This window comes from Helianthus annuus, chromosome 2 (assembly GCF_002127325.2).
Source record: "Helianthus annuus cultivar XRQ/B chromosome 2, HanXRQr2.0-SUNRISE, whole genome shotgun sequence".
Taxonomy (NCBI): domain Eukaryota; kingdom Viridiplantae; phylum Streptophyta; class Magnoliopsida; order Asterales; family Asteraceae; genus Helianthus; species Helianthus annuus.
This window is the reverse complement of record NC_035434.2, coordinates 2,846,961-2,859,627: the sequence shown is the minus strand read 5'-3', so window position 1 is coordinate 2,859,627 and position 12,667 is coordinate 2,846,961. Positions and strand designations below refer to the sequence as shown.

Sequence of the window (12,667 nt, the reverse complement as noted above, 5' to 3'; positions counted from 1 at the left end):
GACACTATAAGTGAGCTTGGTGATGCCCATTACATTTGTTGCATAATGGTGTCGTTCCCTTGTATTGCTTCTTAGCAGGTGTTGTTGCCACCTGGCTAGGTCCTGCTTGATTTGGTGCAACGACTGGAGAATTCTTTGAAGCTTTACGTTTCTTCGGTTTTGGTGAAGGCTTGGCTTCTGTTCCTTTGATGACTCTTGCGCGACTTCATTCTGGAGTCGATACATGGCAATAGCTAATTCGACGGTCTTAAGGACTACTTCGCCTATTTGCTGGGCAAATTTGGCAGTCTGCTCGGACATTTGAGTGTTGCTGAGATGAAGAGACATTCTAGAGGGAAATGAAAGACTTAGGAAGAAACAAGTGAAATGTTATTGGAAAAATCAAAACAAAATGGCAACGCATAAAAATTGCCATCATTTGTTTGTTACCTAAGGCAAACAAATGAGACGGTGACGAATCAAAGTAAACGGGTCATAGTAATGTATCACTGAAGACATGCTCACCTATAAGTGAACACTCACCCCAAGAGTTTCCAGGTAAGAGTGACTGGTCCGATTCTGCGGATTTGTACGAACACTCTAGCCTTAGACAGAAAACTCAGAGTACAGGTATTCACCCTTCCAGTTTTCACGTGTTCACATCAAAAGACCCAAACTTTGACGAGATTTGAAAACTTAGAGGGTTTAAAACCTAGTAATCAATCATCCTAGAACAAATGATTAGTTTTCAAAGCGATTCTGAAATTTATGTTCTTGTTGTGGTTGTCGCCTAAGGATAGGTGACGGTATTGTTTTATGACTAAACACAAGTAAACTCGTTTCAGGGTCCTAGGAAGGTTATAGACTAGGTAGAAGAATTACTAATAACCTAATTCCCAATAACCATGAGCTCTGATACCAACTCTTCTGTCACACCCCGACCACGTAAAACAACAAAACGTGGCGGAAACGTCAGGGAGTGTTGTAACAGAATCATTGTTTCATAACACATGGAAATTTAAAATTTTGTTTTATTGATTTAAAAGAGTTACAATGTCTTAACAACAAAGAAACATAACATAATTAACTAGTCTTGCATCTTTTAATGTCACTAAGGCCCAAGTCCTCCTAAGTGTCTCTTGATTAATCCTATGCATCATTTCCTGAAACACATGTGAAAGTAGGTACGTCAGCATAAAAATGCCCGTGAGATACATAGGTTTTATTGATTTAGGATTCATGACTTATAAGTTTAAAGAAAAAATGTTTAAGAAAAGTTAGTCATGATCCTTGTAAAATGTTTTTGTTTTATAAGTCATTTGAAAGCGATGTCAAAATAGATGATATGTAAAAGAATAGTGTAAGGTTAAATGAATAACCAAGTAAAATGAGTTTGTATAAAATAAGTTGTTTTGTAAAACAATGTCTTGTGAAAAAATATGTCATTTGTGTAAAATGTTATATCTCTAAACTGAAATGATTTAAATAGCGCTACGATATGTAATACCATAAAAGCACTTATATATAGGAAGTACCAGCAGCGTATCCACCATGCCTTTACATGTTTCACACGTCTCGTTACTTAAATCACTTACCACAAACAAACCACCAATGTATAATGTTTATGTATAGTCAAATGTCAAATGTTTATGTGTAAACCATCAAATGTAAATCATGTAATGTGTAAACAAAAGTTATGTATGGTAAGTAAAATGAGACTACTTAAACCACATATAAAAATGTACAAAACAAAGTATTTGAATAAATCAAAAGTTATACTTTGTAGAATAATGCATGCTTTACTAATACAAACACTTATATGGTAAGTTAAACGCATACATTCAAGCCTTGAGACAGAAGGATAACCGTAGAGTAAAGATTATCAAAAGAATGTTTTCGGATTCAGTCATTCCTTTCATCCAAACAAACCTAGGATTTCAGGAATGGGATTTGTCAAGTCCTATGGTACCATTACTTACTACCGAGTGGCGTAGCTATTGTTAATGAATGTATATAAGTCCCGTTTGTACAAACCAAATGTTATACAAAATATAAACATGTTATATGAAAGTAATGTACCTAATATGCTTAAGTGAACATACAAGATAGAGATGCAAAACAATGTGTCCATATGTTACGAGAACATATGCAACAGAGATGCAATGTAAAAGAATGTACCAGGTATGCACTAAATGGACATACATAGCATAAAATGTAATGTAAAATAATGTACTAAGTATGCACACAATGGACATACATAGCATTAAAACATAATGAAATCATGAACTAATAGTGTACTAATGAACATAACAAGTATATGATATGAAAACATGGAAAGCATGAAAGTAACAAGTAGGCACATGTGTTTCACCCTAAAACGTTTGAAAAACAGTAAAAGAGGGGTCTATGCACTCACTTGAGGGTGCTTAGAAGTCTTGAATAACAACCAAGCAAAGCTAAAGGGATCACGGAATCAAACGACACCCTATATAGATAACTACATAAATAACCGGACCTAAATCGGGAGATTGGATAGTATGAGGTTTCGTAAACCAAATGAGTATTGGAACTCATATGATATGGTTTAACAAAGCCTATATACTAAAATGAAACCTAACCTAAGTGCTTACGACCCATTACGACCCGTTTATGTAGCTTATGCTACTTTAACGCGTCGTTTGCGTAAAACGCGTTTGGACCGCTTAACTAGTCCTATGACAAGTAAAATATGCCTTAACATGTCTAATATAGTTACCTAATCAGTTTAGACGTCAAAATTTAGGTTACATATGCTTAAAATGAATTTATGCGTAAAAAGGGTATTTTGGTAATTTTCCTAAGGCATATAAACTACTTATCATACAACTACTTAAACGACGTGACCATAAGGTATAACCTCGGAAGGTTATTCCCTATACAACTATGGTCACCTAATGTGTTTGGTCGGATCCTAATGATCGACCAAACGGGTCGGGTTCGAAAGTATAAGCGATTGTTTAGATCGCTTACCTTACGACCCTATATAAGCACAAGTCTAAAAGTGACGAGCTAAACATGTTAAAACATGTTAAAACATGTTTAGTGAAGTTTGAAAACAGGTTTGGTATCAAGACAAAGGGTCTTGATACCTAAAAGATGTTTGGTTATAAAATATGCAAGAGTACACGTTTTGGCCGAAACTACGACTCGTCACTGAGCCTAGATAACGTGGTAATCAGTAGGTATAGTCACTAGGGACTATAACCATCGTGATTACGCTCACGTTATGAAGTTCAAACGAATTTTGTATTGACCATAAACTGGTCAATGCTGAAAGTCAAACGCAGTTTGATTTTAACGCTATAACGAATGAAAAACACGAAAAAATACTTATAGAAGGTCCCCACAGGATTGATTTTCCAAGTATTTCTCAGGTATGAAGTGTTTTACACTTCAACTTAGAGAAATCTCAGAAATTAAGTGGGTTTTTGCAAATGATAGCAAGGGGTATATATAGGCATGGCACAACCGTTAAGATCATTCGTCGAGAAACGTGCTTCAATCTAGGCCGTACACATGGGCCCATTGTTTTACAAAACTATGGGAGCCCCTAGATTAAGCCCATTGTTTGCTCGAAACCATTTGCAAGTGGGTTTTGTGAGTATAACAACTGTTAACAGCTGGAAAAACTCATTCTGCACATCTGGGAGGGCCTCGCGGCCCGCGTAGCACATGTACAAACCTTACGCGGCCTGCCTGGGTGTTCTAATCAGCAAACAACTTTGCAGAATTGACAGTTTCAGTCCCTGTTGTGTTTTAAAGCCATTTCGACATGTTTAAGGCCCGTCAAGCCAACTTTAAGGCCCTAAAATGATGCTTAAAAATTGTGGACATGCAACATGCTCAAAAATATGTCGGATGTCAGTTCGTTTGGTCATATGATTGCGATGTTCGCTTAATTACGACGAAATGCGCATAAGCGCGAAAAATAATCCAAATTGCGCGCCGAATGGATTTTTCTTATGCCAAATACTAAAATAAAATATTTTAATGCTTACATAAATTTTTGGATGTCCGGATGTATTCAGAACGTAAGTTGCAAAAATGCAAACTTATGCACTTTTTGACGCTTTTACTCCCTGAATGAGCATAAAGTTTATTTTACCATACCAAACCCCTCAAAGCCTATTTCTAAGCTATGTAAAGGATATTTAGGGTGTTTTTAACTTATGATCATGTTCTGGAATGTTGGTTACATTTCAAATTGGCATACTTTCGCAGTTTGTCAATTTTAGTCCCCGTAAGCGAATAAACTTGATTTTGCCATACCAATGCCTTCAAAACTTATTTCTAAGTTACGTAAAGGTTATTTAAGGTATGTTAAGCATGAATTGATGTTCCATAGTATTTTTTGCGTTTAACTGATTACGTTTACGCACCAGTTTGCGTATAATTCTTTAGAAAGCGATATAGAGTCCGAAATCGATCAAGAATTGATACGTGCAAATGATACAGATATTTATACAAATCCCAAGTATGAAATATAACATTTCATTAGTTTGGTATTTGTTTGATGGTTGAAGTGACACAAGTGTCACAGCTCAAGCTTCAAAACTCTGCGACTCAAAACCTCAAACTGTAGCTGATGTTACAGGGGCAACTCATCCCGTGTGTAGCCTCCATAATGTGAGGGATGGTAGGGTTCTAAAGTCAGCATAGTGTATGATAGGAACCATCAGAATGGCTCGTCCAGTGGTGTAGAAGTGAAAACGGTGCTGTCTGTGAGATCGGGGAAAATGCCACTATAGCAAAAGGATCGTCACACAGGTGCGGACCTGGAGTACCTTCCTGGGGTGCGGGTATGTTCTGAAAGAGAGCGATAGATATGTCGGTGCAATGGACGTCGGTCTTCATAGGAGCAACATCAGTGGGTGCGGGTGCAGGAACAAATGTCTCAACAAGAGAGAAGATCTTCAGGTGCAGGTACTGGGACATGTATAAGGGGTGCAATGTCTGGTAAACCAAAAGAAACATGGTCAGGATCAGGAATCGGCTCAAGATCATTAGGCACATCATCAGCCTAACCCAAAAGGAGCAGAAGCTAGCTCAATAGTAGGTGCTAGGTCGGGTAAAAGGTGTGGGATCTCGAGCAGGTGATGGTGCAGCAGTCAAAGCGGTGTCGTCGTCTGAGTCAGTAGTAGAAAGCTGCAATCCGGCCGTCAGTAAGGCTGCAGATGTCACAGACTCAAAGAAGTCTGAAATCGAGTGTATACTAAAATCAGATGATAGCTTGATAACAGGGATCTCAAGAAGTGAAATTAGCGACAACGTTCTCATCTAACTTTCCATCATCATGGGCGTCGTCAGGAGGACCATCAATAAACAAATCAACGTCATCATCAACTACTCATCGAGTAGCCAATCTTCGGAAGGAATGTCCATAGGAGGTGCATCATCGAGGATCGGAGCCATGGTGTTCTCACCATCGGGATGACCAATGATGAGGTGGTCATGGACTGAAACAAGGATGACCAATGTCTAGTAGCACGGATGGTTGGAAGTCGTCCTCGTCCTTGATCAGCATATCAGGATCACTCTCAGTGTCTAACGTAAATATTTCTGGCGCAGGTGCAATCTCATTATCTGTGGAGGTGGCCGTAGGGTCGTCAATGTCTGATAACTCGCTTTCTAAAGAAGGTGACATGTGTGCCGGCACATAATAATCATAGCATATATATTCATAGTAATCACTTACTATATTGCAAACAAGGACAATTCATCATGTAATCATGTATTAACATTACTCTTCATGAAACTTCCTATCCTTCCTAGTCTCCCAGACTAAACTACCTTGTCTCCCAGACTAAACCAACTAGTCTCCCAGACTAACTACCTAGTCTCCCAGACTAAAACACCCAGTCTCTCAGACTGAAACACCCAGTCTCTCAGACTGAAACACCCAGTCTCTCAGACTGAAACACCCAGTCTCTCAGACTGACACGCCCAGTCTCTCAGACTGAAACACCTAGTCTCTTAGTCTGACACACCCAGTCTCTCAGACTGAACTCCCTAGTCTCTCAGACTAAACTTCCCAGTCTCTCAGACTGAACTACCCAGTCTCTTAGACTAAACTCCCAGTTTCCCAAACTGAATTTCCCAGTCACTCAGATTGAACCATAAACATAAATTTTGAAATGTGTTATGCGTCTTTTTGTTTGTAAAAATGTTTGTTTCCTGGATCTAGGCGTTCCGTGTATGCAATGAAAACATGTTTGTAAAAACGTTTTTGTGAGAGCCCTAATGGTTGTAGTCTAGACTCGAGAAGGAATCCTAGTTTGTGTAACTTATGTATTTATTTCTTATGATTTTTGGTAACATTTTGGATTGTAATTTCTTGGTATTTTGTTAAGTTATATTATTTCATATCCTAAAATAATATAACTATCACACGAAGTATACAAGTAATCCCACATATTATGTCTTTGATGTATATTTATTCTAAATATACACTTATCCATTTTTATTTATAAAAACCAACCTCCAATACTTGTATTTTTGTTACAAAAATTATGGCAAAGTTTATATTGAAAACCATAGTTAAAATCCGCTTGTAAATATTTGTCAGAAAATATTCTTCTAAGTGTTTATATTTTTAGAAAATTTTGCCATAGTTTCCCCTAAAAATGGAGGTGTCCATGCTTTCAAAGCATATCATTTTCTTTTTAAAATCATTACAATCAATCAACAATCTAACCAACACTTACCAAGTTCCAAAACAATGCTATTTACATTACAATCATTAACTTGAACTTTCATAAAAACTTGTAGTAACTTGGTAGTGTGTTTAGTAGGTTTAGTTACCCTCCAAAATGTATTTACTTCTTTATAAACTTCATTCTTGAAAGACTTAGATGTATACAACTTGTAGACATGTTTTACAAAAAACATTTCTTTATGAAATCTTCTTGCTTCACAAGTGCTTCTACACTTGTTTTATCACCAAAAATAGTGTTTGTTTATGTAACAACCAAATCTATGTAACTTGTTATTTAACTTGGTTTATTTGGAAAACTATTTTTGAAATCATCCAAGTCTATGTCTAGTAATCATGTTATATGCTTCATTATTCATAAAATCATTTTCATACTTGAAGTTCATGAAAACATAAAGCATGATGATCTTGGTCCTTCACAAGATCACCACCTTAACTTGCTAGATCATGTGTTAAATCACAATCTAGTAGGTTTCATATGATGTCTAACAACACTAACTCAAATCACCAATCATTAAGAAGCAAATCAATACTAGTCAACATGTATTCATATGGTTTTAAGTTTATGTTAGAGTTTCATGATTATGTTCTTTAGTGTTCTTCAAGATTAACAATGTTCATCATCTTTTAACCATCAAAATATGAAGTAACAAGAGATTATAAGGGCCTTGCTACTAGCTCTATGGCTAGGGATGAACACAAGATGTTGAAGATGATAAATGTGTTGGATAAAAGCAAATGGAAAAGGTCCTTCAAGATCCAAGACCACTAAGCTTCATTAGATACCTCCTAGCACGGTATATGGATTGTATGTAAGTAAGATGATGATGGCGGTGTTGTGGTTGCTTGTTCTCGGCCGAAAGAGGGAAGGGAGGAGAGGAGAAGATGGTGTAATGAGCTAATGATCTTCAAGGTTATACTTATAACCATTTTAAGGGATTATCCACTAGTTAATGTGTTCCAATAGTACAAGACATGATCTCTAATCCAATCTTAGTAAATCAAGGGAAGATTTTGGTGGGGCCACTCTTTGTGACCATCCACATGAGAGGGGGGGGATAGGTTGTGGTTTAATGGTAAGTTAGATAATGTAGTTAGTTTTCAAGTATAATGTTTAGTGTTTAAGTGTGTTATGTGTTATATAGTGTGTTAGGGTGTTCGGGGATCATAACTAGCTTAAAAACATTAAAACAATGCTTCTAGTATAATTTTGATGTTTCGGGCAGTGTCTGGTTGTTCGGTTAGATACTGGTTCATTAAAGTGCTAAACTATACCGTTTAGTGTTCTTTATGTACCCTTTTGTGACACTTTTAATTCCCGACACTTAGGAAAGCTTTCAGGACCATTTAGTCATATTTGTGCATGTTACCAGCTTGATAAAATGCTGATTTTTGCTGAATTCTGCTAAATTCTGCACTTTATGTGAGTTTTAGGCACTTTCCGGCACTTAAACTATCACCTAGAACAACAGTTTTGTGGTCCTTACTTCCCTACACTCTATACTAGTGTAGTACACACTCTCTGGCCCATACTGGGTCTCAAAACAACGTCTGTCTATGTACTGAATTCCGTCAGCATTTTTCTAGTTTGTCACTTAACTGTTCTAACTGTGCTTTGTGCATCATTTATGTCAATATGTTTGCATGCAGTCAATGATATAACATCAAGCAGTATGTGATGCACATGTATGTATATGGCAGTAATCAGGAAGTAATTCAAGTCATAATTTGTAAATCTGCACAGTCATCAATCATTAATTATTGTTTAACTAATTGTACGGATGCATGCAAATTTGGCAGTTGTCACATGTGTGGATCTAACAGGGGTTTCCCTCTTGTGGGATTAGGAGTAGTGCATTCACGGTAGGTCACGCTGCTAAAATGGCTACTTCGGGCAAAGCGATCAAACACGAGAAAGCATGCCTTGACAACTAGCACGTGTTTATCCCATTTGCTTTTCATACTTTTGGTTTCCTTGCGCCAGAGGCTGTGTACCTACTTAGTTGAGTTCAACGGGTCATGCATAGTAATGTTATGACCCCGAGATCTATTGACGTAGTTTTTAAAAGAATTAGTTTTGCTATTCAAAAAGAGGTAGCGACGCAGCTTGTTGCATGTTTACCATCTATCTCGGTGTAAATTCATAACAAATGGATGATTATGATTTAGAGTATATTATAAGAGAATATCATTTGTGTATTGTCAAATAACTATATATTGATTAAATATGTCTTATTTTCTTTATTGCAAGATGAGTCTATGATCATAATAGCAATAATATTTATTTGTGGGGACAACAATTTTGCAATGATGGACAGTCTTTATTACATAATGCTTCATTCGGGATGCAGCAAGAGTCTTCTTCTACCCCAGCACAACAATACTTGAGTATATAACTGGTTTTAACACAACGCGAAATGCATTTTTTTTGGAGACGGAACCCCAAATGGTTTGATGTTAATGGAATCATGTTTACCACCTTAAAATTTGACATCAAGGTTATAGATTAGGAAGTTAGTTTAAAAATTGTGACATGCGAAAATATTTTCGTAAAGAGAACTTACCCTGGTACCAAATCATCAACACAAGAACTACCAGAAACTGTAATTTCATAAGTCTCATCATTATGCCTGGTGAGTTTGAGATTGTATGGACTTTGAGATTGTATTTGTTCTTCCAATTATAAAGTTGAGGATGGTTATAATGGAGAAACAATTGGTATTTATATGCACATTTTAGTAGTGGGGCAATCGTTTATTTTACTCATTTCAACATTGTATATGCTTCTTTGCCAAACTCCTAACAAACTCTTAACAAACTATTAGTTGTTTATTACGTGTTTCAAGCATGTACCATATAATTACAAATATATACATGTTCTATGATGTGTATATGCTTTCTACGAGTTGTGCACGCATATGGTGTTCTATATCTTTTACGTATTTATTTATACCACATGTATATCATGCTTATTTAGAATGACAAACGTTGTACAGGCTACAAGTGTTATAAAGTACAATAGGTGAATAATCTTTAATCATTGTAAATCATATCAGTTAAGTTGGTACTTAATAATGGATGGAGGTAAATATGATTGTTGCAAATTTTGTTTTTAAAAAATTAAAATGTGGTTGTAATATTTTAACATATCTTGTAACAAGAAAGTATAATAAAAATATTCTACAATATTTTGTAGCTTCTTTTTTTTCTTTTTCTTTTTCTTTTTCAGATATAAAATCATTTTTTGCATTTAAGGAAAAAAAGATGATGCACGTCTATGTAAAACCATTTGCGTAGACATGAATTGTTAGTAGATATCAAAACACATATTTATGTGTTCTAAAAACGCATGGGTGTGTGAGGTGTTGCTGGCCTTCTGAGTATGTACGCGGCAAGGATGTTTTATTATGTATGCTGCAAGGTTAATGGTGTTATTTGTCTATACACACAAAAAAAATTATTTTGTTAACCTGTGGTGTTATTTTTTGTTCTCTGTGTTTTAGTAGTTGCACTGGTTTATTAATATGTGTTTGATATGTTCATGTTATTTATTTATGTATGTGAAGCTTTATGGTGTTAACTTGCCAATAGTGTCTTATTTATGCAGAGCAATTGGTATGTTTTTTTATACATCATTAACATGAACATCAATTAGTTTGTAAAAAACCATCTGGTCAATACACATTCTTTTGTGACGAAAATGGCAATAGAAATTCATTAAAACACTAGAATAAAAAGGTGTAAAACAGAAACAGCTTACGATTGTAATCAGGCTTTACATAGTAAAATTATACCATAATCACAACTTTGCCAAAATGCTAACACGTCATATAATCAAAATTTCCCAAAATGTTTTTGTCTTTTAACAAAAAGTTAAGGTGTTTTGTTGTCCACCTACACGGCAGCTCCCAACCTTTCACCAATCCGACTGATTGCATTGTCTTCCATACTCACCCTTTCATCCTCGTCCAAAAGTGCGTATTCTTGTACTTCTCATTTCACTTGGCCCCGTTCCATGTTCACGTCGCTTAGGAGCATTTTTGAGAGGTACTTCTTACGTAGATCGTCGATTTCTTTTGCTTGATCAGGCAGCACCTCTCCTTTGATGTCCCTCTCATTCAAGAAACCACACATCCAATGTCCCACGTGTGTTCCTATTCAATACCGAACCATCAGAATTGTTCATATTTCGTGTACATGTATTTTAATTATTTTTTTAATAAACAAAAAATTATACGAGATTAACAGTGTAAGTTTCCATATGCCGCATCAGGAAAATACCACAGTCAATGCCATTATAAAGTGTTTGCCATGGCAACTCAAGTCGAACTGGTTGTGTATTCCTTAGTTGTGAGGTGATTATTGGATGCATCTGTCTTAGATACCGAAAAAATGCACTTATCTGCAGTTACACAATATTGATGTTAAGAAATATTTTTTTTTGTTATGGGATCCACATAAATATAAACATACATAAACTTACCATCTTCTCCACATTTCCGTGGTATCTTTCTAAGCCCGCAGCACCTTCTACGTTGTCAACAATAAAGATATCTCTTATTTTCAAGTTGAAAAACAGTAGATAGTAATGTTGCCCGGTCAACATAGGTATAAACACCATCTTGAAACCTTTAAATACTTTTGATTTTGTAGAAGCCAACACAACATTCATATTTGTCGTAAACTCTGCTAATCGGTCATCATCAGACAACACAAAATCTTTTTCGAGCTGTGGTGTTTTCCAGGTAAACAAAAAACAAGGTATGATGTTTTTCAGCAATCAAAAATTTGTAAACACATAACAAACTATGGTGTTATTTAAGAATTTACAAGAAAACCATGGTGTTATTTAAGAAGAAACAAATAAACAATGGTGTTATTAATTCCAGGCCTATGGTGTTATTTAAGCAGACACAAGTAATACATGGTGTTATTCACTATGCCCACATTATACAGTCTGCTTTCGAGCTGTGGTGTTTTTCAGGTAAACAAAAAACAAGTTGTGATGTTTTTCAGTAATCAAAAATTTGTAAACTTATAACAAACTATGGTGTTATTTAAGAATTCACAAGCAAACTATGGTGTTATTTAAGTAGACACAATTAAACAATGGTGTTATCATTTTTAGACCTATGGTGTTACTTAAGCAGACACAAATAATACATGGTGTTATTCACTATGCTCACATGATATAGTGTGACACCCCAGGAAAACTAGTGAACAACATAGCTTACGTTAGTGAGTGCGTACCAAATTTCGGGACGAAATTTCCTTTTAGTTGGGGATACTGTGACAACTCGTATTTCAAACCCGTTTTTGTATTGTATGCAACGTATGTGAATTTGATTGAATTATCAAATGATTGAATTATTGAATGTTATGACGTTATGATAGGTTATATGTTTATGAATATGTTTACTTTGTCCGAACCGCACAACACATAGCCGATCGCACAAACTAATGGGCTGACCCATGACACTCTCGGCCCACTCTCTTTGAATCCGAAACACATAGATAACCCATGAAGGGATTCGGCCCACTACACTTATACGAAATAGATGGTAGGGTAAACACCTCATTTGTTACAATTCACCTCACACACTCAAAACCCTAAAGCTCCCTTTCTCTCTCTCGAACTCGAAGGCAGCCAAACACCCATCTGTTCGAAGCTTTCTTGATTCGGATTATTCTTGTTCGAAGCTTGTTAACCGGTTAGTGCCTTATGATATGTGTTTACAAATGATGGATGATTATGTGTTTCGATTTCATGATTGTTGTTTAATGATAATACTCTTGTTAACATGGTAAACTATGATGCTAGTTATTAGTGTTCTTGATAATCGGTCACAATTGTATGATGATATAAAATCCATGTGAATCGGTTTTGATATGGATGTTAACCCGTATATGTGTTCCCGACCGAATGATGTTATTGTT

General features: G+C 35.9%; 1 long non-coding RNA gene across 1 annotated transcript; it reads right to left on the bottom strand.

The window, feature by feature from the left end:
• Nucleotides 1-8,988: 8,988 nt before the first annotated feature.
• Nucleotides 8,989-9,437, bottom strand: LOC110927513. The gene is made up of 2 exons (XR_002585684.2): nucleotides 9,295-9,437; nucleotides 8,989-9,209 (listed from the first exon to the last, which is right to left on the bottom strand). It is a non-coding gene; the product is annotated as an uncharacterized LOC110927513 (long non-coding RNA).
• Between the last annotated feature and the right edge of the window lie 3,230 nt (nucleotides 9,438-12,667).